Source organism: Trichomycterus rosablanca, unplaced genomic scaffold, assembly GCF_030014385.1.
Source record: "Trichomycterus rosablanca isolate fTriRos1 unplaced genomic scaffold, fTriRos1.hap1 scaffold_136, whole genome shotgun sequence".
Taxonomy (NCBI): Eukaryota; Metazoa; Chordata; class Actinopteri; order Siluriformes; family Trichomycteridae; genus Trichomycterus; species Trichomycterus rosablanca.
The window spans coordinates 49,996-71,857 of NW_026946964.1; the positions used below are offsets into that span (position 1 = coordinate 49,996).

Here is a 21,862-nt window from a genome sequence, read left to right on the forward strand (position 1 = left end):
GAGATTAGAAGAATGGCCACTGTCCCTGTGTACAGCTCCTGTTTGGCTGGATTCTACCACTGAACCACCAATGCTGCACATGCCCAGCTTCAGACCTTCCTGGCTGAGATGGTGGAATTATGTTGCAGCGAGCAATATGAAAGGAGTTGCAAGCTACTTTTTGTTCCCTTGGCACCTGCTGGTTAAAGGGTATGCGTTGGCCGGGAATCGAACCCGGGTCAACTGCTTGGAAGGCAGCTATGCTCACCACTATACCACCAACACAGGCGACGAAAGCACCACTCTGTTAGAACCCGTTGCTGCAAGCAAGTGCTGGTTTTGTCTTTGTGGCTCTGTGAAGGGGAGTTGGTCTCCAAGACTTGTTTTTTGGTGAGTAATTGTGCTAGGAGGTCTTTTAGCAGTCAGCTGATCTCTCTGCATCACATCAACAAAGAGAACAACTGCACAACAGCTTTCACCATCACCCCAGCTGTGTGCCACCACATTATTGGTCTATCAGGACTAGCAGAGAGCTTTCACACCCCTTTCCTCCAATGGCTGCACGGTGAGTTTGCTGATGTCACAGCTGGGATTCAGACAAAGAGCTTTTGAATTTCTGGAAAGGGAGGGGACCAGTAGAAGTGATCAAGTCCTGTGGATGAGTGGAGGCTCCCAGCAAGACCCAGGTTCATTTTAGTGGAATACTGCTTGGACTCCTTCTGCTGCACATTGCAAAGTTTCCAGGGATGCAAGGAGACTCTCATAGCCCTGTGGAAGCAGGAGAACACCTGGGTGCCTTTCTGCAAATCTGCTCTCTCATCTGTAAGTTTCATTTCAAAGTTTCATTGACCATGACTGAGATCTTTCTCACTTGTTGTACTGAATTAGTTTGGAATGGGAGGCTTATGTTACTGAGCCAGTTTGGCCATTTAGCATGAAGCAAAGGCTGCTTGTGGAAGATGCAGTTTGTGCTTAGCTGTGGGGACTGGGTGCTTGTGTCTTGTGCCGTTTGCCTGGCTTCACACTTTGATGCCATGCTTTTGTGTTGCTGCAAGTGCTACTTTTGCTTTCTCTGCTTTAAAGGCACACAGACACGTGTTTGCTGCTTTAGCTTTTTGTTGTTGGTAAGCCCATGGCCCATGACTTAGTCAGTAGAATTGAGCCAGTTCTTTGGATGAGTGAAGCCTCTGATGAGTGCTGCAACACAAGTGGCACTGAGCTGAGGCATGCAGTTTCTGTAGTGTAGTGGTCATCACGTTCGCCTCACATGCGAAAGGTCTCCGGTTCGAAACCGGGCGGAAACAATGCTTACCCTTTATGCATCGCTTGATAACTTTCTGCCCATATTTGTGTTTTGAGTCCCTTTTTAATCCAGACACTAAGCTGCAGCCAGGAGATGCCCATCTCAGTTTCTGTAGTGTAGTGGTCATCACGTTGGCTTTACACGCGAAAGGTCCCCGGTTCGAAACCGGGCAGAAACAATGCTTACCCTTTATGCATCGCTTGATAACTTTCTGCCCATATTTGTGTTTTGAGTCCCTTTTTAATCCAGACACTAAGCTGCAGCCAGGAGGTGCTAGACTCAGTTTCTGTAGTGTAGTGGTCATCACGTTCGCTTTACACGCGAAAGGTCCCCGGTTCGAAACCGGGCAGAAGCAGCTGAGACTTTTTATGCTTCACATGACAACATTCTTCCTTCATCTAGGTTTTGAATTTCAGTTTATTCCAGACACAAAGCTGCAGCCAGGAAGTGCCCCACTCAGTTAGTTTCTGTAGTGTAGTGGTCATCACGTTCGCCTAACACGCGAAAGGTCCCCGGTTCGAAACCGGGCAGAAACATCTTTGCTGCAGGTGGCCTTTCTGTTCACCTCAAGTGGTGAGAGTTTCAGGGAGGTATGCCTAATCGATGCCCCTTTTGCTCGTCCTCGTTAGTATAGTGGACAGTATCTCCGCCTGTCACGCGGAAGACCGGGGTTCGATTCCCCGACGGGGAGACGGCATTGTTTTTGCCGCTAAGCGCATGGCATGGAAGAGTGACTAGTCTGCATCTGATTTTCTTTTTGAGTCTTCTCAAACTGCACGTGGCACATTCCTTGAAGGTAACACTGTTTGGTCTTGGTGACATTAAGTAGAACAAGGGCCTTTCCATGAGATTAGAAGAATGGCCACTGTCCCTGTGTACAGCTCCTGTTTGGCTGGATTCTACCACTGAACCACCAATGCTGCACATGCCCAGCTTCAGACCTTCCTGGCTGAGATGGTGGAATTATGTTGCAGCGAGCAATATGAAAGGAGTTGCAAGCTACTTTTTGTTCCCTTGGCACCTGCTGGTTAAAGGGTATGCGTTGGCCGGGAATCGAACCCGGGTCAACTGCTTGGAAGGCAGCTATGCTCACCACTATACCACCAACGCAGGCGACAAAAGCACCACCCTGTTAGAACCCGTTGCTGCAAGCAAGTGCTGGTTTTGTCTTTGTGGCTCTGTGAAGGGGAGTTGGTCTCCAAGACTTGTTCTTTGGTGAGTAATTGTGCTAGGAAGTCTTTTAGCAGTCAGCTGATCTCTCTGCATCACATCAACAAAGAGAACAACTGCACAACAGCTTTCACCATCACCCCAGCTGTGTGCCACCACATTATTGGTCTATCAGGACTAGCAGAGAGCTTTCACACCCCTTTCCTCCAATGGCTGCACGGTGAGTTTGCTGATGTCACAGCTGGGATTCAGACAAAGAGCTTTTAAATTTCTGGAAAGGGAGGGGACCAGTAGAAGTGATCAAGTCCTGTGGATGAGTGGAGGCTCCCAGCAAGACCCAGGTTCATTTTAGTGGAATACTGCTTGGACTCCTTCTGCTGCACATTGCAAAGTTTCCAGGGATGCAAGAAGACTCTCATAGCCCTGTGGAAGCAGGAGAACACCTGGGTGCCTTTCTGCAAATCTGCTCTCTCATCTGTAAGTTTCATTTCAAAGTTTCATTGACCATGACTGAGATCTTTCTCACTTGTTGTACTGAATTAGTTTGGAGTGGGAGGCTTATGTTACTGAGCCAGTTTGGCCATTTAGCATAAAGCAAAGGCTGCTTGTGGAAGCTGCAGTTTGTGCTTAGCTGTAGGGACTGGGTGCTTGTGTCTTGTGCCGTTTGCCTGGCTTCACACTTTGATGCCATGCTTTTGTGTTGCTGCAAGTGCTACTTTTGCTTTCTCTGCTTTAAAGGCACACAGACACGTGTTTGCTGCTTTAGCTTTTTGTTGTTGGTAAGCCCATGGCCCATGACTTAGTCAGTAGAATTGAGCCAGTTCTTTGGATGAGTGAAGCCTCTGATGAGTGCTGCAACACAAGTGGCACTGAGCTGAGGCATGCAGTTTCTGTAGTGTAGTGGTCATCACGTTCGCCTCACACGCGAAAGGTCCCCGGTTCGAAACCGGGCAGAAACAATGCTTACCCTTTATGCATCGCTTGATAACTTTCTGCCCATATTTGTGTTTTGAGTCCTTTTTTAATCCAGACACTAAGCTGCAGCCAGGAGGTGCTAGACTCAGTTTCTGTAGTGTAGTGGTCATCACGTTCGCTTTACACGCGAAAGGTCCCCGGTTCGAAACCGGGCAGAAACATCTTTGCTGCAGGTGGCCTTTCTGTTCACCTCAAGTGGAAGAGTGACTAGTCTGCATCTGATTTTCTTTTTGAGTCTTCTCAAACTGCACGTGGCACATTCCTTGAAGGTAACACTGTTTGGTCTTGGTGACATTAAGTAGAACAAGGGCCTTTCCATGAGATTAGAAGAATGGCCACTGTCCCTGTGTACAGCTCCTGTTTGGCTGGATTCTACCACTGAACCACCAATGCTGCACATGCCCAGCTTCAGACCTTCCTGGCTGAGATGGTGGAATTATGTTGCAGCGAGCAATATGAAAGGAGTTGCAAGCTACTTTTTGTTCACTTGGCACCTGCTGGTTAAAGGGTATGCGTTGGCCGGGAATCGAACCCGGGTCAACTGCTTGGAAGGCAGCTATGCTCACCACTATACCACCAACGCAGGCGACAAAAGCACCACCCTGTTAGAACCCGTTGCTGCAAGCAAGTGCTGGTTTTGTCTTTGTGGCTCTGTGAAGGGGAGTTGGTCTCCAATACTTGTTCTTTGGTGAGTAATTGTGCTAGGAGGTCTTTTAGCAGTCAGCTGATCTCTCTGCATCACATCAACAAAGAGAACAACTGCACAACAGCTTTCACCATCACCCCAGCTGTGTGCCACCACATTATTGGTCTATCAGGACTAGCAGAGAGCTTTCACACCCCTTTCCTCCAATGGCTGCACGGTGAGTTTGCTGATGTCACAGCTGGGATTCAGACAAAGAGCTTTTAAATTTCTGGAAAGGGAGGGGACCAGTAGAAGTGATCAAGTCCTGTGGATGAGTGGAGGCTCCCAGCAAGACCCAGGTTCATTTTAGTGGAATACTGCTTGGACTCCTTCTGCTGCACATTGCAAAGTTTCCAGGGATGCAAGAAGACTCTCATAGCCCTGTGGAAGCAGGAGAACACCTGGGTGCCTTTCTGCAAATCTGCTCTCTCATCTGTAAGTTTCATTTCAAAGTTTCATTGACCATGACTGAGATCTTTCTCACTTGTTGTACTGAATTAGTTTAAAGTGGGTGGCTTATGTTACTGAGCCAGTTTGGCCATTTAGCATAATGCAAAGGCTGCTTGTGGAAGCTGCAGTTTGTGCTTAGCTGTAGGGACTGGGTGCTTGTGTCTTGTGCCGTTTGCCTGGCTTCACACTTTGATGCCATGCTTTTGTGTTGCTGCAAGTGCTACTTTTGCTTTCTCTGCTTTAAAGGCACACAGACACGTGTTTGCTGCTTTAGCTTTTTGTTGTTGGTAAGCCCATGGCCCATGACTTAGTCAGTAGAATTGAGCCAGTTCTTTGGATGAGTGAAGCCTCTGATGAGTGCTGCAACACAAGTGGCACTGAGCTGAGGCATGCAGTTTCTGTAGTGTAGTGGTCATCATGTTCGCCTCACACGCGAAAGGTCCCCGGTTCGAAACCGGGCAGAAACAATGCTTACCCTTTATGCATCGCTTGATAACTTTCTGCCCATATTTGTGTTTTGAGTCCCTTTTTAATCCAGACACTAAGCTGCAGCCAGGAGGTGCTAGACTCAGTTTCTGTAGTGTAGTGGTCATCACGTTCGCTTTACACGCGAAAGGTCCCCGGTTCGAAACCGGGCAGAAGCAGCTGAGACTTTTTATGCTTCGCATGACAACATTCTTCCTTCATCTAGGTTTTGAATTTCAGTTTATTCCAGACACAAAGCTGCAGCCAGGAAGTGCCCCACTCAGTTAGTTTCTGTAGTGTAGTGGTCATCACGTTCGCCTAACACGCGAAAGGTCCCCGGTTCGAAACCGGGCAGAAACATCTTTGCTGCAGGTGGCCTTTCTGTTCACCTCAAGTGGTGAGAGTTTCAGGGAGGTATGCCTAATCGATGCCCCTTTTGCTCGTCCTCGTTAGTATAGTGGACAGTATCTCCGCCTGTCACGCGGAAGACCGGGGTTCGATTCCCCGACGGGGAGACGGCATTGTTTTTGCCGCTAAGCGCATGGCATGGAAGAGTGACTAGTCTGCATCTGATTTTCTTTTTGAGTCTTCTCAAACTGCACGTGGCACATTCCTTGAAGGTAACACTGTTTGGTCTTGGTGACATTAAGTAGAACAAGGGCCTTTCCATGAGATTAGAAGAATGGCCACTGTCCCTGTGTACAGCTCCTGTTTGGCTGGATTCTACCACTGAACCACCAATGCTGCACATGCCCAGCTTCAGACCTTCCTGGCTGAGATGGTGGAATTATGTTGCAGCGAGCAATATGAAAGTAGTTGCAAGCTACTTTTTGTTCCCTTGGCACCTGCTGGTTAAAGGGTATGCGTTGGCCGGGAATCTAACCCGGGTCAACTGCTTGGAAGGCAGCTATGCTCACCACTATACCACCAACGCAGGCGACAAAAGCACCACCCTGTTAGAACCCGTTGCTGCAAGCAAGTGCTGGTTTTGTCTTTGTGGCTCTGTGAAGGGGAGTTGGTCTCCACGACTTGTTCTTTGGTGAGTAATTGTGCTAGGAGGTCTTTTAGCAGTCAGCTGATCTCTCTGCATCACATCAACTAAGAGAACAACTGCACAACAGCTTTCACCATCACCCCAGCTGTGTGCCACCACATTATTGGTCTATCAGGACTAGCAGAGAGCTTTCACACCCCTTTCCTCCAATGGCTGCACGGTGAGTTTGCTGATGTCACAGCTGGGATTCAGACAAAGAGCTTTTGAATTTCTGGAAAGGGAGGGGACCAGTAGAAGTGATCAAGTCCTGTGGATGAGTGGAGGCTCCCAGCAAGACCCAGGTTCATTTTAGTGGAATACTGCTTGGACTCCTTCTGCTGCACATTGCAAAGTTTCCAGGGATGCAAGGAGACTCTCATAGCCCTGTGGAAGCAGGAGAACACCTGGGTGCCTTTCTGCAAATCTGCTCTCTCATCTGTAAGTTTCATTTCAAAGTTTCATTGACCATGACTGAGATCTTTCTCACTTGTTGTACTGAATTAGTTTGGAGTGGGAGGCTTATGTTACTGAGCCAGTTTGGCCATTTAGCATAATGCAAAGGCTGCTTGTGGAAGCTGCAGTTTGTGCTTAGCTGTAGGGACTGGGTGCTTGTGTCTTGTGCCGTTTGTCTGGCTTCACACTTTGATGCCATGCTTTTTTGTTGCTGCAAGTGCTACTTTTGCTTTCTCTGCTTTAAAGGCACACAGACACGTGTTTGCTGCTTTAGCTTTTTGCTGTTGGTAAGCCCATGGCCCATGACTTAGTCAGTAGAATTGAGCCAGTTCTTTGGATGAGTGAAGCCTCTGATGAGTGCTGCAACACAAGTGGCACTGAGCTGAGGCATGCAGTTTCTGTAGTGTAGTGGTCATCACGTTCGCCTCACACGCGAAAGGTCCCCGGTTCGAAACCGGGCAGAAACAATGCTTACCCTTTATGCATCGCTTGATAACTTTTTAATCCAGACACTAAGCTGCAGCCAGGAGGTGCTAGACTCAGTTTCTGAAGTGTAGTGGTCAAGTGTAGTGGCCAGCCAAACAGCCAAATCACGTTTGCTTTACACGCGAAAGGTCCCCGGTTCGAAACCGGGCAGAAGCAGCTGAGACTTTTTATGCTTCGCATGACAACATTTTTCCTTCATCTAGGTTTTGAATTTCAGTTTATTCCAGACACAAAGCTGCAGCCAGGAAGTGCCCCACTCAGTTAGTTTCTGTAGTGTAGTGGTCATCACGTTCGCCTAACACGCGAAAGGTCCCCGGTTCGAAACCGGGCAGAAACATCTTTGCTGCAGGTGGCCTTTCTGTTCACCTCAAGTGGTGAGAGTTTCAGGGAGGTATGCCTAATCGATGCCCCTTTTGCTCGTCCTCGTTAGTATAGTGGACAGTATCTCCGCCTGTCACGCGGAAGACCGGGGTTCGATTCCCCGAAGGGGAGACGGCATTGTTTTTGCCGCTAAGCGCATGGCATGGAAGAGTGACTAGTCTGCATCTGATTTTCTTTTTGAGTCTTCTCAAACTGCACGTGGCACATTCCTTGAAGGTAACACTGTTTGGTCTTGGTGACATTAAGTAGAAAAAGGGCCTTTCCATGAGATTAGAAGAATGGCCACTGTCCCTGTGTACAGCTCCTGTTTGGCTGGATTTCAGATTGCCTCAGATGCTCACCACTATACCACCAACGCAGGCGACAAAAGCACCACCCTGTTAGAACCCGTTGCTGCAAGCAAGTGCTGGTTTTGTCTTTGTGGCTCTGTGAAGGGGAGTTGGTCTCCAAGACTTGTTCTTTGGTGAGTAATTGTGCTAGGAGGTCTTTTAGCAGTCAGCTGATCTCTCTGCATCACATCAACAAAGAGAACAACTGCACAACAGCTTTCACCATCACCACAGCTGTGTGCCACCACATTATTGGTCTATCAGGACTAGCAGAGAGCTTTCACACCCCTTTCCTCCAATGGCTGCACGGTGAGTTTGCTGATGTCACAGCTGGGATTCAGACAAAGAGCTTTTGAATTTCTGGAAAGGGAGGGGACCAGTAGAAGTGATCAAGTCCTGTGGATGAGTGGAGGCTCCCAGCAAGACCCAGGTTCATTTTAGTGGAATACTGCTTGGACTACTTCTGCTGCACATTGCAAAGTTTCCAGGGATGCAAGGAGACTCTCATAGCCCTGTGGAAGCAGGAGAACACCTGGGTGCCTTTCTGCAAATCTGCTCTCTCATCTGTAAGTTTCATTTCAAAGTTTCATTGACCATGACTGAGATCTTTCTCACTTGTTGTACTGAATTAGTTTGGAGTGGGAGGCTTATGTTACTGAGCCAGTTTGGCCATTTAGCATAAAGCAAAGGCTGCTTGTGGAAGCTGCAGTTTGTGCTTAGCTGTAGGGACTGGGTGCTTGTGTCTTGTTCCGTTTGCCTGGCTTCACACTTTGATGCCATGCTTTTGTGTTGCTGCAAGTGCTACTTTTGCTTTCTCTGCTTTAAAGGCACACAGACACGTGTTTGCTGCTTTAGCTTTTTGTTGTTGGTAAGCCCATGGCCCATGACTTAGTCAGTAGAATTGAGCCAGTTCTTTGGATGAGTGAAGCCTCTGATGAGTGCTGCAACACAAGTGGCACTGAGCCGAGGCATCCAGTTTCTGTAGTGTAGTGGTCATCACGTTCGCCTCACACGCGAAAGGTCCCCGGTTCGAAACCGGGCAGAAACATCTTTGCTGCAGGTGGCCTTTCTGTTCACCTCAAGTGGTGAGAGTTTCAGGGAGGTATGCCTAATCGATGCCCCTTTTGCTCGTCCTCGTTAGTATAGTGGACAGTATCTCCGCCTGTCACGCGGAAGACCGGGGTTCGATTCCCCGAAGGGGAGACGGCATTGTTTTTGCCGCTAAGCGCATGGCATGGAAGAGTGACTAGTCTGCATCTGATTTTCTTTTTGAGTCTTCTCAAACTGCACGTGGCACATTCCTTGAAGGTAACACTGTTTGGTCTTGGTGACATTAAGTAGAAAAAGGGCCTTTCCATGAGATTAGAAGAATGGCCACTGTCCCTGTGTACAGCTCCTGTTTGGCTGGATTTCAGATTGCCTCAGATGCTCACCACTATACCACCAACGCAGGCGACAAAAGCACCACCCTGTTAGAACCCGTTGCTGCAAGCAAGTGCTGGTTTTGTCTTTGTGGCTCTGTGAAGGGGAGTTGGTCTCCAAGACTTGTTCTTTGGTGAGTAATTGTGCTAGGAGGTCTTTTAGCAGTCAGCTGATCTCTCTGCATCACATCAACAAAGAGAACAACTGCACAACAGCTTTCACCATCACCACAGCTGTGTGCCACCACATTATTGGTCTATCAGGACTAGCAGAGAGCTTTCACACCCCTTTCCTCCAATGGCTGCACGGTGAGTTTGCTGATGTCACAGCTGGGATTCAGACAAAGAGCTTTTGAATTTCTGGAAAGGGAGGGGACCAGTAGAAGTGATCAAGTCCTGTGGATGAGTGGAGGCTCCCAGCAAGACCCAGGTTCATTTTAGTGGAATACTGCTTGGACTACTTCTGCTGCACATTGCAAAGTTTCCAGGGATGCAAGGAGACTCTCATAGCCCTGTGGAAGCAGGAGAACACCTGGGTGCCTTTCTGCAAATCTGCTCTCTCATCTGTAAGTTTCATTTCAAAGTTTCATTGACCATGACTGAGATCTTTCTCACTTGTTGTACTGAATTAGTTTGGAGTGGGAGGCTTATGTTACTGAGCCAGTTTGGCCATTTAGCATAAAGCAAAGGCTGCTTGTGGAAGCTGCAGTTTGTGCTTAGCTGTAGGGACTGGGTGCTTGTGTCTTGTTCCGTTTGCCTGGCTTCACACTTTGATGCCATGCTTTTGTGTTGCTGCAAGTGCTACTTTTGCTTTCTCTGCTTTAAAGGCACACAGACACGTGTTTGCTGCTTTAGCTTTTTGTTGTTGGTAAGCCCATGGCCCATGACTTAGTCAGTAGAATTGAGCCAGTTCTTTGGATGAGTGAAGCCTCTGATGAGTGCTGCAACACAAGTGGCACTGAGCCGAGGCATCCAGTTTCTGTAGTGTAGTGGTCATCACGTTCGCCTCACACGCGAAAGGTCCCCGGTTCGAACCCGGGCAGAAGCAGCTGAGACTTTTTATGCTTCGCATGACAACATTCTTCCCATATTTGTGTTTTGAGTCCCTTTTTAATCCAGACACTAAGCTGCAGCCAGGAGGTGCTAGACTCAGTTTCTGTAGTGTAGTGGTCATCACGTTCGCTTTACACGCGAAAGGTCCCCGGTTCGAAACCGGGCAGAAGCAGCTGAGACTTTTTATGCTTCGCATGACAACATTCTTCCTTCATCTAGGTTTTGAATTTCAGTTTATTCCAGACACAAAGCTGCAGCCAGGAAGTGCCCCACTCAGTTAGTTTCTGTAGTGTAGTGGTCATCACGTTCGCCTAACACGCGAAAGGTCCCCGGTTCGAAACCGGGCAGAAACATCTTTGCTGCAGGTGGCCTTTCTGTTCACCTCAAGTGGTGAGAGTTTCAGGGAGGTATGCCTAATCGATGCCCCTTTTGCTCGTCCTCGTTAGTATAGTGGACAGTATCTCCGCCTGTCACGCGGAAGACCGGGGTTCGATTCCCCGAAGGGGAGACGGCATTGTTTTTGCCGCTAAGCGCATGGCATGGAAGAGTGACTAGTCTGCATCTGATTTTCTTTTTGAGTCTTCTCAAACTGCACGTGGCACATTCCTTGAAGGTAACACTGTTTGGTCTTGGTGACATTAAGTAGAAAAAGGGCCTTTCCATGAGATTAGAAGAATGGCCACTGTCCCTGTGTACAGCTCCTGTTTGGCTGGATTTCAGATTGCCTCAGATGCTCACCACTATACCACCAACGCAGGCGACAAAAGCACCACCCTGTTAGAACCCGTTGCTGCAAGCAAGTGCTGGTTTTGTCTTTGTGGCTCTGTGAAGGGGAGTTGGTCTCCAAGACTTGTTCTTTGGTGAGTAATTGTGCTAGGAGGTCTTTTAGCAGTCAGCTGATCTCTCTGCATCACATCAACAAAGAGAACAACTGCACAACAGCTTTCACCATCACCACAGCTGTGTGCCACCACATTATTGGTCTATCAGGACTAGCAGAGAGCTTTCACACCCCTTTCCTCCAATGGCTGCACGGTGAGTTTGCTGATGTCACAGCTGGGATTCAGACAAAGAGCTTTTGAATTTCTGGAAAGGGAGGGGACCAGTAGAAGTGATCAAGTCCTGTGGATGAGTGGAGGCTCCCAGCAAGACCCAGGTTCATTTTAGTGGAATACTGCTTGGACTACTTCTGCTGCACATTGCAAAGTTTCCAGGGATGCAAGGAGACTCTCATAGCCCTGTGGAAGCAGGAGAACACCTGGGTGCCTTTCTGCAAATCTGCTCTCTCATCTGTAAGTTTCATTTCAAAGTTTCATTGACCATGACTGAGATCTTTCTCACTTGTTGTACTGAATTAGTTTGGAGTGGGAGGCTTATGTTACTGAGCCAGTTTGGCCATTTAGCATAAAGCAAAGGCTGCTTGTGGAAGCTGCAGTTTGTGCTTAGCTGTAGGGACTGGGTGCTTGTGTCTTGTTCCGTTTGCCTGGCTTCACACTTTGATGCCATGCTTTTGTGTTGCTGCAAGTGCTACTTTTGCTTTCTCTGCTTTAAAGGCACACAGACACGTGTTTGCTGCTTTAGCTTTTTGTTGTTGGTAAGCCCATGGCCCATGACTTAGTCAGTAGAATTGAGCCAGTTCTTTGGATGAGTGAAGCCTCTGATGAGTGCTGCAACACAAGTGGCACTGAGCCGAGGCATCCAGTTTCTGTAGTGTAGTGGTCATCACGTTCGCCTCACACGCGAAAGGTCCCCGGTTCGAAACCGGGCAGAAACATCTTTGCTGCAGGTGGCCTTTCTGTTCACCTCAAGTGGTGAGAGTTTCAGGGAGGTATGCCTAATCGATGCCCCTTTTGCTCGTCCTCGTTAGTATAGTGGACAGTATCTCCGCCTGTCACGCGGAAGACCGGGGTTCGATTCCCCGAAGGGGAGACGGCATTGTTTTTGCCGCTAAGCGCATGGCATGGAAGAGTGACTAGTCTGCATCTGATTTTCTTTTTGAGTCTTCTCAAACTGCACGTGGCACATTCCTTGAAGGTAACACTGTTTGGTCTTGGTGACATTAAGTAGAAAAAGGGCCTTTCCATGAGATTAGAAGAATGGCCACTGTCCCTGTGTACAGCTCCTGTTTGGCTGGATTTCAGATTGCCTCAGATGCTCACCACTATACCACCAACGCAGGCGACAAAAGCACCACCCTGTTAGAACCCGTTGCTGCAAGCAAGTGCTGGTTTTGTCTTTGTGGCTCTGTGAAGGGGAGTTGGTCTCCAAGACTTGTTCTTTGGTGAGTAATTGTGCTAGGAGGTCTTTTAGCAGTCAGCTGATCTCTCTGCATCACATCAACAAAGAGAACAACTGCACAACAGCTTTCACCATCACCACAGCTGTGTGCCACCACATTATTGGTCTATCAGGACTAGCAGAGAGCTTTCACACCCCTTTCCTCCAATGGCTGCACGGTGAGTTTGCTGATGTCACAGCTGGGATTCAGACAAAGAGCTTTTGAATTTCTGGAAAGGGAGGGGACCAGTAGAAGTGATCAAGTCCTGTGGATGAGTGGAGGCTCCCAGCAAGACCCAGGTTCATTTTAGTGGAATACTGCTTGGACTACTTCTGCTGCACATTGCAAAGTTTCCAGGGATGCAAGGAGACTCTCATAGCCCTGTGGAAGCAGGAGAACACCTGGGTGCCTTTCTGCAAATCTGCTCTCTCATCTGTAAGTTTCATTTCAAAGTTTCATTGACCATGACTGAGATCTTTCTCACTTGTTGTACTGAATTAGTTTGGAGTGGGAGGCTTATGTTACTGAGCCAGTTTGGCCATTTAGCATAAAGCAAAGGCTGCTTGTGGAAGCTGCAGTTTGTGCTTAGCTGTAGGGACTGGGTGCTTGTGTCTTGTTCCGTTTGCCTGGCTTCACACTTTGATGCCATGCTTTTGTGTTGCTGCAAGTGCTACTTTTGCTTTCTCTGCTTTAAAGGCACACAGACACGTGTTTGCTGCTTTAGCTTTTTGTTGTTGGTAAGCCCATGGCCCATGACTTAGTCAGTAGAATTGAGCCAGTTCTTTGGATGAGTGAAGCCTCTGATGAGTGCTGCAACACAAGTGGCACTGAGCCGAGGCATCCAGTTTCTGTAGTGTAGTGGTCATCACGTTCGCCTCACACGCGAAAGGTCCCCGGTTCGAACCCGGGCAGAAGCAGCTGAGACTTTTTATGCTTCGCATGACAACATTCTTCCCATATTTGTGTTTTGAGTCCCTTTTTAATCCAGACACTAAGCTGCAGCCAGGAGGTGCTAGACTCAGTTTCTGTAGTGTAGTGGTCATCACGTTCGCTTTACACGCGAAAGGTCCCCGGTTCGAAACCGGGCAGAAGCAGCTGAGACTTTTTATGCTTCGCATGACAACATTCTTCCTTCATCTAGGTTTTGAATTTCAGTTTATTCCAGACACAAAGCTGCAGCCAGGAAGTGCCCCACTCAGTTAGTTTCTGTAGTGTAGTGGTCATCACGTTCGCCTAACACGCGAAAGGTCCCCGGTTCGAAACCGGGCAGAAACATCTTTGCTGCAGGTGGCCTTTCTGTTCACCTCAAGTGGTGAGAGTTTCAGGGAGGTATGCCTAATCGATGCCCCTTTTGCTCGTCCTCGTTAGTATAGTGGACAGTATCTCCGCCTGTCACGCGGAAGACCGGGGTTCGATTCCCCGACGGGGAGACGGCATTGTTTTTGCCGCTAAGCGCATGGCATGGAAGAGTGACTAGTCTGCATCTGATTTTCTTTTTGAGTCTTCTCAAACTGCACGTGGCACATTCCTTGAAGGTAACACTGTTTGGTCTTGGTGACATTAAGTAGAACAAGGGCCTTTCCATGAGATTAGAAGAATGGCCACTGTCCCTGTGTACAGCTCCTGTTTGGCTGGATTCTACCACTGAACCACCAATGCTGCACATGCCCAGCTTCAGACCTTCCTGGCTGAGATGGTGGAATTATGTTGCAGCGAGCAATATGAAAGGAGTTGCAAGCTACTTTTTGTTCCCTTGGCACCTGCTGGTTAAAGGGTATGCGTTGGCCGGGAATCGAACCCGGGTCAACTGCTTGGAAGACAGCTATGCTCACCACTATACCACCAACGCAGGCGACAAAAGCACCACCCTGTTAGAACCCGTTGCTGCAAGCAAGTGCTGGTTTTGTCTTTGTGGCTCTGTGAAGGGGAGTTGGTCTCCAAGACTTGTTCTTTGGTGAGTAATTGTGCTAGGAAGTCTTTTAGCAGTCAGCTGATCTCTCTGCATCACATCAACAAAGAGAACAACTGCACAACAGCTTTCACCATCACCCCAGCTGTGTGCCACCACATTATTGGTCTATCAGGACTAGCAGAGAGCTTTCACACCCCTTTCCTCCAATGGCTGCACGGTGAGTTTGCTGATGTCACAGCTGGGATTCAGACAAAGAGCTTTTAAATTTCTGGAAAGGGAGGGGACCAGTAGAAGTGATCAAGTCCTGTGGATGAGTGGAGGCTCCCAGCAAGACCCAGGTTCATTTTAGTGGAATACTGCTTGGACTCCTTCTGCTGCACATTGCAAAGTTTCCAGGGATGCAAGAAGACTCTCATAGCCCTGTGGAAGCAGGAGAACACCTGGGTGCCTTTCTGCAAATCTGCTCTCTCATCTGTAAGTTTCATTTCAAAGTTTCATTGACCATGACTGAGATCTTTCTCACTTGTTGTACTGAATTAGTTTGGAGTGGGAGGCTTATGTTACTGAGCCAGTTTGGCCATTTAGCATAATGCAAAGGCTGCTTGTGGAAGCTGCAGTTTGTGCTTAGCTGTAGGGACTGGGTGCTTGTGTCTTGTGCCGTTTGCCTGGCTTCACACTTTGATGCCATGCTTTTGTGTTGCTGCAAGTGCTACTTTTGCTTTCTCTGCTTTAAAGGCACACAGACACGTGTTTGCTGCTTTAGCTTTTTGTTGTTGGTAAGCCCATGGCCCATGACTTAGTCAGTAGAATTGAGCCAGTTCTTTGGATGAGTGAAGCCTCTGATGAGTGCTGCAACACAAGTGGCACTGAGCTGAGGCATGCAGTTTCTGTAGTGTAGTGGTCATCACGTTCGCTTTACACGTGAAAGGTCCCCGGTTCGAAACCGGGCAGAAACATCTTTGCTGCAGGTGGCCTTTCTGTTCACCTCAAGTGGAAGAGTGACTAGTCTGCATCTGATTTTCTTTTTGAGTCTTCTCAAACTGCACGTGGCACATTCCTTGAAGGTAACACTGTTTGGTCTTGGTGACATTAAGTAGAACAAGGGCCTTTCCATGAGATTAGAAGAATGGCCACTGTCCCTGTGTACAGCTCCTGTTTGGCTGGATTCTACCACTGAACCACCAATGCTGCACATGCCCAGCTTCAGACCTTCCTGGCTGAGATGGTGGAATTATGTTGCAGCGAGCAATATGAAAGTAGTTGCAAGCTACTTTTTGTTCCCTTGGCACCTGCTGGTTAAAGGGTATGCGTTGGCCGGGAATCTAACCCGGGTCAACTGCTTGGAAGGCAGCTATGCTCACCACTATACCACCAACGCAGGCGACAAAAGCACCACCCTGTTAGAACCCGTTGCTGCAAGCAAGTGCTGGTTTTGTCTTTGTGGCTCTGTGAAGGGGAGTTGGTCTCCACGACTTGTTCTTTGGTGAGTAATTGTGCTAGGAGGTCTTTTAGCAGTCAGCTGATCTCTCTGCATCACATCAACTAAGAGAACAACTGCACAACAGCTTTCACCATCACCCCAGCTGTGTGCCACCACATTATTGGTCTATCAGGACTAGCAGAGAGCTTTCACACCCCTTTCCTCCAATGGCTGCACGGTGAGTTTGCTGATGTCACAGCTGGGATTCAGACAAAGAGCTTTTGAATTTCTGGAAAGGGAGGGGACCAGTAGAAGTGATCAAGTCCTGTGGATGAGTGGAGGCTCCCAGCAAGACCCAGGTTCATTTTAGTGGAATACTGCTTGGACTCCTTCTGCTGCACATTGCAAAGTTTCCAGGGATGCAAGGAGACTCTCATAGCCCTGTGGAAGCAGGAGAACACCTGGGTGCCTTTCTGCAAATCTGCTCTCTCATCTGTAAGTTTCATTTCAAAGTTTCATTGACCATGACTGAGATCTTTCTCACTTGTTGTACTGAATTAGTTTGGAGTGGGAGGCTTATGTTACTGAGCCAGTTTGGCCATTTAGCATAATGCAAAGGCTGCTTGTGGAAGCTGCAGTTTGTGCTTAGCTGTAGGGACTGGGTGCTTGTGTCTTGTGCCGTTTGTCTGGCTTCACACTTTGATGCCATGCTTTTTTGTTGCTGCAAGTGCTACTTTTGCTTTCTCTGCTTTAAAGGCACACAGACACGTGTTTGCTGCTTTAGCTTTTTGCTGTTGGTAAGCCCATGGCCCATGACTTAGTCAGTAGAATTGAGCCAGTTCTTTGGATGAGTGAAGCCTCTGATGAGTGCTGCAACACAAGTGGCACTGAGCTGAGGCATGCAGTTTCTGTAGTGTAGTGGTCATCACGTTCGCCTCACACGCGAAAGGTCCCCGGTTCGAAACCGGGCAGAAACAATGCTTACCCTTTATGCATCGCTTGATAACTTTTTAATCCAGACACTAAGCTGCAGCCAGGAGGTGCTAGACTCAGTTTCTGAAGTGTAGTGGTCAAGTGTAGTGGCCAGCCAAACAGCCAAATCACGTTTGCTTTACACGCGAAAGGTCCCCGGTTCGAAACCGGGCAGAAGCAGCTGAGACTTTTTATGCTTCGCATGACAACATTTTTCCTTCATCTAGGTTTTGAATTTCAGTTTATTCCAGACACAAAGCTGCAGCCAGGAAGTGCCCCACTCAGTTAGTTTCTGTAGTGTAGTGGTCATCACGTTCGCCTAACACGCGAAAGGTCCCCGGTTCGAAACCGGGCAGAAACATCTTTGCTGCAGGTGGCCTTTCTGTTCACCTCAAGTGGTGAGAGTTTCAGGGAGGTATGCCTAATCGATGCCCCTTTTGCTCGTCCTCGTTAGTATAGTGGACAGTATCTCCGCCTGTCACTCGGAAGACCGGGGTTCGATTCCCTGAAGGGGAGACGGCATTGTTTTTGCCGCTAAGCGCATGGCATGGAAGAGTGACTAGTCTGCATCTGATTTTCTTTTTGAGTCTTCTCAAACTGCACGTGGCACATTCCTTGAAGGTAACACTGTTTGGTCTTGGTGACATTAAGTAGAAAAAGGGCCTTTCCATGAGATTAGAAGAATGGCCACTGTCCCTGTGTACAGCTCCTGTTTGGCTGGATTTCAGATTGCCTCAGATGCTCACCACTATACCACCAACGCAGGCGACAAAAGCACCACCCTGTTAGAACCCGTTGCTGCAAGCAAGTGCTGGTTTTGTCTTTGTGGCTCTGTGAAGGGGAGTTGGTCTCCAAGACTTGTTCTTTGGTGAGTAATTGTGCTAGGAGGTCTTTTAGCAGTCAGCTGATCTCTCTGCATCACATCAACAAAGAGAACAACTGCACAACAGCTTTCACCATCACCACAGCTGTGTGCCACCACATTATTGGTCTATCAGGACTAGCAGAGAGCTTTCACACCCCTTTCCTCCAATGGCTGCACGGTGAGTTTGCTGATGTCACAGCTGGGATTCAGACAAAGAGCTTTTGAATTTCTGGAAAGGGAGGGGACCAGTAGAAGTGATCAAGTCCTGTGGATGAGTGGAGGCTCCCAGCAAGACCCAGGTTCATTTTAGTGGAATACTGCTTGGACTACTTCTGCTGCACATTGCAAAGTTTCCAGGGATGCAAGGAGACTCTCATAGCCCTGTGGAAGCAGGAGAACACCTGGGTGCCTTTCTGCAAATCTGCTCTCTCATCTGTAAGTTTCATTTCAAAGTTTCATTGACCATGACTGAGATCTTTCTCACTTGTTGTACTGAATTAGTTTGGAGTGGGAGGCTTATGTTACTGAGCCAGTTTGGCCATTTAGCATAAAGCAAAGGCTGCTTGTGGAAGCTGCAGTTTGTGCTTAGCTGTAGGGACTGGGTGCTTGTGTCTTGTTCCGTTTGCCTGGCTTCACACTTTGATGCCATGCTTTTGTGTTGCTGCAAGTGCTACTTTTGCTTTCTCTGCTTTAAAGGCACACAGACACGTGTTTGCTGCTTTAGCTTTTTGTTGTTGGTAAGCCCATGGCCCATGACTTAGTCAGTAGAATTGAGCCAGTTCTTTGGATGAGTGAAGCCTCTGATGAGTGCTGCAACACAAGTGGCACTGAGCCGAGGCATCCAGTTTCTGTAGTGTAGTGGTCATCACGTTCGCCTCACACGCGAAAGGTCCCCGGTTCGAACCCGGGCAGAAGCAGCTGAGACTTTTTATGCTTCGCATGACAACATTCTTCCTTCATCTAGGTTTTGAAGTTCAGTTTATTCCAGACACAAAGCTGCAGCCAGGAAGTGCCCCACTCAGTTAGTTTCTGTAGTGTAGTGGTCATCATGTTCGCCTCACACGCGAAAGGTCCCCGGTTCGAAACCGTGCAGAAACAATGCTTACCCTTTATGCATCGCTTGATAACTTTCTGCCCATATGTCTGTTTTGAGTCCCTTTTTAATCCAGACACTAAGCTGCAGCCAGGAGGTGCCCAACTCAGTTTCTGTAGTGTAGTGGTCATCACGTTAGCTTTACACGCGAAAGGTCCCCGGTTCGAAACCGGGCAGAAACAGCTGAGACTTTTTATGCTTCGCATGACAACATTCTTCCTTCATCTAGGTTTTGAATTTCAGTTTATTCCAGACACAAAGCTGCAGCCAGGAAGTGCCCCACTCAGTTAGTTTCTGTAGTGTAGTGGTCATCACGTTCGCCTAACACGCGAAAGGTCCCCGGTTCGAAACCGGGCAGAAACATCTTTGCTGCAGGTGGCTTTTCTGTTCACCTCAAGTGGTGAGAGTTTCAGGGAGGTATGCCTAATCGATGCCCCTTTTGCTCGTCCTCGTTAGTATGGTGGACAGTATCTCCGCCTGTCACGCGGAAGACCGGGGTTCGATTCCCCGACGGGGAGACGGCGTTGTTTTTGCCGCTAAGCGCATGGCATGGAAGAGTGACTAGTCTGCATCTGATTTTCTTTTTGAGTCTTCTCAAACTGCACGTGGCACATTCCTTGAAGGTAACACTGTTTGGTCTTGGTGACATTAAGTAGAACAAGGGCCTTTCCATGAGATAAGAAGAATGGCCACTGTCCCTGTGTACAGCTCCTGTTTGGCTCTATTTCAGATTGCCTCAGATGCTCACCACTATACCACCAACGCAGGCGACAAAAGCACCACCCTGTTAGAACCCGTTGCTGCAAGCAAGTGCTGGTTTTGTCTTTGTGGCTCTGTGAAGGGGAGTTGGTCTCCAAGACTTGTTCTTTGGTGAGTAATTGTGCTAGGAGGTCTTTTAGCAGTCAGCTGATCTCTCTGCATCACATCAACAAAGAGAACAACTGCACAACAGCTTTCACCATCACCCCAGCTGTGTGCCACCACATTATTGGTCTATCAGGACTAGCAGAGAGCTTTCACACCCCTTTCCTCCAATGGCTGCACGGTGAGTTTGCTGATGTCACAGCTGGGATTCAGACAAAGAGCTTTTGAATTTCTGGAAAGGGAGGGGACCAGTAGAAGTGATCAAGTCCTGTGGATGAGTGGAGGCTCCCAGCAAGACCCAGGTTCATTTTAGTGGAATACTGCTTGGACTCCTTCTGCTGCACATTGCAAAGTTTCCAGGGATGCAAGGAGACTCTCATAGCCCTGTGGAAGCAGGAGAACACCTGGGTGCCTTTCTGCAAATCTGCTCTCTCATCTGTAAGTTTCATTTCAAAGTTTCATTGACCATGACTGAGATCTTTCTCACTTGTTGTACTGAATTAGTTTGGAATGGGAGGCTTATGTTACTGAGCCAGTTTGGCCATTTAGCATGAAGCAAAGGCTGCTTGTGGAAGATGCAGTTTGTGCTTAGCTGTGGGGACTGGGTGCTTGTGTCTTGTGCCGTTTGCCTGGCTTCACACTTTGATGCCATGCTTTTGTGTTGCTGCAAGTGCTACTTTTGCTTTCTCTGCTTTAAAGGCACACAGACACGTGTTTGCTGCTTTAGCTTTTTGTTGTTGGTAAGCCCATGGCCCATGACTTAGTCAGTAGAATTGAGCCAGTTCTTTGGATGAGTGAAGCCTCTGATGAGTGCTGCAACACAAGTGGCACTGAGCTGAGGCATGCAGTTTCTGTAGTGTAGTGGTCATCACGTTCGCCTCACATGCGAAAGGTCTCCGGTTCGAAACCGGGCAGAAACAATGCTTACCCTTTCTGCATCGCTTGATAACTTTCTGCCCATATGTTTGTTTTGAGTCCCTTTTTAATCCAGACACTAAGCTGCAGCCAGGAGATGCCCATCTCAGTTTCTGTAGTGTAGTGGTCATCACGTTGGCTTTACACGCGAAAGGTCCCCGGTTCGAAACCGGGCAGAAGCAGCTGAGACTTTTTATGCTTCGCATGACAACATTCTTCCTTCATCTAGGTTTTGAATTTCAGTTTATTCCAGACACAAAGCTGCAGCCAGGAAGTGCCCCACTCAGTTAGTTTCTGTAGTGTAGTGGTCATCACGTTCGCCTAACACGCGAAAGGTCCCCGGTTCGAAACCGGGCAGAAACATCTTTGCTGCAGGTGGCCTTTCTGTTCACCTCAAGTGGTGAGAGTTTCAGGGAGGTATGCCTAATCGATGCCCCTTTTGCTCGTCCTCGTTAGTATAGTGGACAGTATCTCCGCCTGTCACGCGGAAGACCGGGGTTCGATTCCCCGACGGGGAGACGGCATTGTTTTTGCCGCTAAGCGCATGGCATGGAAGAGTGACTAGTCTGCATCTGATTTTCTTTTTGAGTCTTCTCAAACTGCACGTGGCACATTCCTTGAAGGTAACACTGTTTGGTCTTGGTGACATTAAGTAGAAAAAGGGCCTTTCCATGAGATTAGAAGAATGGCCACTGTCCCTGTGTACAGCTCCTGTTTGGCTGGATTCTACCATTGAACCACCAATGCTGCACATGCCCAGCTTCAGACCTTCCTGGCTGAGATGGTGGAATTATGTTGCAGCGAGCAATATGAAAGGAGTTGCAAGCTACTTTTTGTTCCCTTGGCACCTGCTGGTTAAAGGGTCAACTGTTTGGAAGGCAGCTATGCTCACCACAATACCACCAACGCAGGCGACAAAAGCACCACCCTGTTAGAACCCGTTGCTGCAAGCAAGTGCTGGTTTTGTCTTTGTGGCTCTGTGAAGGGGAGTTGGTCTCCAAGACTTGTTCTTTGGTGAGTAATTGTGCTAGGAGGTCTTTTAGCAGTCAGCTGATCTCTCTGCATCACATCAACAAAGAGAACAACTGCACAACAGCTTTCACCATCACCCCAGCTGTGTGCCACCACATTATTGGTCTATCAGGACTAGCAGAGAGCTTTCACACCCCTTTCCTCCAATGGCTGCACGGTGAGTTTGCTGATGTCACAGCTGGGATTCAGACAAAGAGCTTTTAAATTTCTGGAAAGGGAGGGGACCAGTAGAAGTGATCAAGTCCTGTGGATGAGTGGAGGCTCCCAGCAAGACCCAGGTTCATTTTAGTGGAATACTGCTTGGACTCCTTCTGCTGCACATTGCAAA

General features: G+C 48.3%; 36 non-coding genes across 36 annotated transcripts; 30 read left to right on the top strand and 6 right to left on the bottom strand.

Annotated features, from left to right (window-relative positions):
• Nucleotides 1–192: 192 nt before the first annotated feature.
• Nucleotides 193–264, bottom strand: trnag-ucc (transfer RNA glycine (anticodon UCC)). Its single transcript has one exon. It is a non-coding gene; the product is annotated as a tRNA-Gly (tRNA).
• A 1,123-nt stretch (nt 265–1,387) lies between these two features.
• Nucleotides 1,388–1,460, top strand: trnav-uac (transfer RNA valine (anticodon UAC)). The gene has a single exon. It is a non-coding gene; the product is annotated as a tRNA-Val (tRNA).
• A 104-nt stretch (nt 1,461–1,564) lies between these two features.
• Nucleotides 1,565–1,637, top strand: trnav-uac (transfer RNA valine (anticodon UAC)). Its single transcript has one exon. It is a non-coding gene; the product is annotated as a tRNA-Val (tRNA).
• A 108-nt stretch (nt 1,638–1,745) lies between these two features.
• On the top strand, nt 1,746–1,818 carry trnav-aac (transfer RNA valine (anticodon AAC)). The gene has a single exon. It is a non-coding gene; the product is annotated as a tRNA-Val (tRNA).
• Nucleotides 1,819–1,901: 83 nt separating this feature from the next.
• trnad-guc (transfer RNA aspartic acid (anticodon GUC)) lies at nt 1,902–1,973 on the top strand. Its single transcript has one exon. It is a non-coding gene; the product is annotated as a tRNA-Asp (tRNA).
• A 347-nt stretch (nt 1,974–2,320) lies between these two features.
• On the bottom strand, nt 2,321–2,392 carry trnag-ucc (transfer RNA glycine (anticodon UCC)). The gene has a single exon. It is a non-coding gene; the product is annotated as a tRNA-Gly (tRNA).
• A 946-nt stretch (nt 2,393–3,338) lies between these two features.
• trnav-cac (transfer RNA valine (anticodon CAC)) lies at nt 3,339–3,411 on the top strand. Its single transcript has one exon. It is a non-coding gene; the product is annotated as a tRNA-Val (tRNA).
• Nucleotides 3,412–3,515: 104 nt separating this feature from the next.
• On the top strand, nt 3,516–3,588 carry trnav-uac (transfer RNA valine (anticodon UAC)). The gene has a single exon. It is a non-coding gene; the product is annotated as a tRNA-Val (tRNA).
• Nucleotides 3,589–3,938: 350 nt separating this feature from the next.
• trnag-ucc (transfer RNA glycine (anticodon UCC)) lies at nt 3,939–4,010 on the bottom strand. Its single transcript has one exon. It is a non-coding gene; the product is annotated as a tRNA-Gly (tRNA).
• A 946-nt stretch (nt 4,011–4,956) lies between these two features.
• On the top strand, nt 4,957–5,029 carry trnav-cac (transfer RNA valine (anticodon CAC)). Its single transcript has one exon. It is a non-coding gene; the product is annotated as a tRNA-Val (tRNA).
• A 104-nt stretch (nt 5,030–5,133) lies between these two features.
• On the top strand, nt 5,134–5,206 carry trnav-uac (transfer RNA valine (anticodon UAC)). Its single transcript has one exon. It is a non-coding gene; the product is annotated as a tRNA-Val (tRNA).
• Nucleotides 5,207–5,314: 108 nt separating this feature from the next.
• On the top strand, nt 5,315–5,387 carry trnav-aac (transfer RNA valine (anticodon AAC)). The gene has a single exon. It is a non-coding gene; the product is annotated as a tRNA-Val (tRNA).
• An 83-nt stretch (nt 5,388–5,470) lies between these two features.
• On the top strand, nt 5,471–5,542 carry trnad-guc (transfer RNA aspartic acid (anticodon GUC)). Its single transcript has one exon. It is a non-coding gene; the product is annotated as a tRNA-Asp (tRNA).
• Nucleotides 5,543–5,889: 347 nt separating this feature from the next.
• trnag-ucc (transfer RNA glycine (anticodon UCC)) lies at nt 5,890–5,961 on the bottom strand. Its single transcript has one exon. It is a non-coding gene; the product is annotated as a tRNA-Gly (tRNA).
• A 946-nt stretch (nt 5,962–6,907) lies between these two features.
• trnav-cac (transfer RNA valine (anticodon CAC)) lies at nt 6,908–6,980 on the top strand. The gene has a single exon. It is a non-coding gene; the product is annotated as a tRNA-Val (tRNA).
• A 283-nt stretch (nt 6,981–7,263) lies between these two features.
• On the top strand, nt 7,264–7,336 carry trnav-aac (transfer RNA valine (anticodon AAC)). Its single transcript has one exon. It is a non-coding gene; the product is annotated as a tRNA-Val (tRNA).
• Nucleotides 7,337–8,684: 1,348 nt separating this feature from the next.
• Nucleotides 8,685–8,757, top strand: trnav-cac (transfer RNA valine (anticodon CAC)). The gene has a single exon. It is a non-coding gene; the product is annotated as a tRNA-Val (tRNA).
• A 1,348-nt stretch (nt 8,758–10,105) lies between these two features.
• trnav-cac (transfer RNA valine (anticodon CAC)) lies at nt 10,106–10,178 on the top strand. Its single transcript has one exon. It is a non-coding gene; the product is annotated as a tRNA-Val (tRNA).
• Nucleotides 10,179–10,282: 104 nt separating this feature from the next.
• Nucleotides 10,283–10,355, top strand: trnav-uac (transfer RNA valine (anticodon UAC)). Its single transcript has one exon. It is a non-coding gene; the product is annotated as a tRNA-Val (tRNA).
• A 108-nt stretch (nt 10,356–10,463) lies between these two features.
• Nucleotides 10,464–10,536, top strand: trnav-aac (transfer RNA valine (anticodon AAC)). Its single transcript has one exon. It is a non-coding gene; the product is annotated as a tRNA-Val (tRNA).
• Nucleotides 10,537–11,884: 1,348 nt separating this feature from the next.
• Nucleotides 11,885–11,957, top strand: trnav-cac (transfer RNA valine (anticodon CAC)). The gene has a single exon. It is a non-coding gene; the product is annotated as a tRNA-Val (tRNA).
• Nucleotides 11,958–13,305: 1,348 nt separating this feature from the next.
• Nucleotides 13,306–13,378, top strand: trnav-cac (transfer RNA valine (anticodon CAC)). Its single transcript has one exon. It is a non-coding gene; the product is annotated as a tRNA-Val (tRNA).
• A 104-nt stretch (nt 13,379–13,482) lies between these two features.
• trnav-uac (transfer RNA valine (anticodon UAC)) lies at nt 13,483–13,555 on the top strand. Its single transcript has one exon. It is a non-coding gene; the product is annotated as a tRNA-Val (tRNA).
• A 108-nt stretch (nt 13,556–13,663) lies between these two features.
• Nucleotides 13,664–13,736, top strand: trnav-aac (transfer RNA valine (anticodon AAC)). The gene has a single exon. It is a non-coding gene; the product is annotated as a tRNA-Val (tRNA).
• Nucleotides 13,737–13,819: 83 nt separating this feature from the next.
• On the top strand, nt 13,820–13,891 carry trnad-guc (transfer RNA aspartic acid (anticodon GUC)). The gene has a single exon. It is a non-coding gene; the product is annotated as a tRNA-Asp (tRNA).
• A 347-nt stretch (nt 13,892–14,238) lies between these two features.
• On the bottom strand, nt 14,239–14,310 carry trnag-ucc (transfer RNA glycine (anticodon UCC)). Its single transcript has one exon. It is a non-coding gene; the product is annotated as a tRNA-Gly (tRNA).
• A 946-nt stretch (nt 14,311–15,256) lies between these two features.
• trnav-uac (transfer RNA valine (anticodon UAC)) lies at nt 15,257–15,329 on the top strand. Its single transcript has one exon. It is a non-coding gene; the product is annotated as a tRNA-Val (tRNA).
• Nucleotides 15,330–15,679: 350 nt separating this feature from the next.
• On the bottom strand, nt 15,680–15,751 carry trnag-ucc (transfer RNA glycine (anticodon UCC)). Its single transcript has one exon. It is a non-coding gene; the product is annotated as a tRNA-Gly (tRNA).
• Nucleotides 15,752–16,697: 946 nt separating this feature from the next.
• Nucleotides 16,698–16,770, top strand: trnav-cac (transfer RNA valine (anticodon CAC)). Its single transcript has one exon. It is a non-coding gene; the product is annotated as a tRNA-Val (tRNA).
• Nucleotides 16,771–17,053: 283 nt separating this feature from the next.
• trnav-aac (transfer RNA valine (anticodon AAC)) lies at nt 17,054–17,126 on the top strand. Its single transcript has one exon. It is a non-coding gene; the product is annotated as a tRNA-Val (tRNA).
• Nucleotides 17,127–18,474: 1,348 nt separating this feature from the next.
• On the top strand, nt 18,475–18,547 carry trnav-cac (transfer RNA valine (anticodon CAC)). The gene has a single exon. It is a non-coding gene; the product is annotated as a tRNA-Val (tRNA).
• Nucleotides 18,548–18,832: 285 nt separating this feature from the next.
• Nucleotides 18,833–18,905, top strand: trnav-uac (transfer RNA valine (anticodon UAC)). Its single transcript has one exon. It is a non-coding gene; the product is annotated as a tRNA-Val (tRNA).
• A 108-nt stretch (nt 18,906–19,013) lies between these two features.
• Nucleotides 19,014–19,086, top strand: trnav-aac (transfer RNA valine (anticodon AAC)). The gene has a single exon. It is a non-coding gene; the product is annotated as a tRNA-Val (tRNA).
• Nucleotides 19,087–20,611: 1,525 nt separating this feature from the next.
• Nucleotides 20,612–20,684, top strand: trnav-uac (transfer RNA valine (anticodon UAC)). Its single transcript has one exon. It is a non-coding gene; the product is annotated as a tRNA-Val (tRNA).
• Nucleotides 20,685–20,792: 108 nt separating this feature from the next.
• On the top strand, nt 20,793–20,865 carry trnav-aac (transfer RNA valine (anticodon AAC)). Its single transcript has one exon. It is a non-coding gene; the product is annotated as a tRNA-Val (tRNA).
• Nucleotides 20,866–20,948: 83 nt separating this feature from the next.
• On the top strand, nt 20,949–21,020 carry trnad-guc (transfer RNA aspartic acid (anticodon GUC)). The gene has a single exon. It is a non-coding gene; the product is annotated as a tRNA-Asp (tRNA).
• The last annotated feature ends 842 nt before the right edge of the window (nt 21,021–21,862 follow it).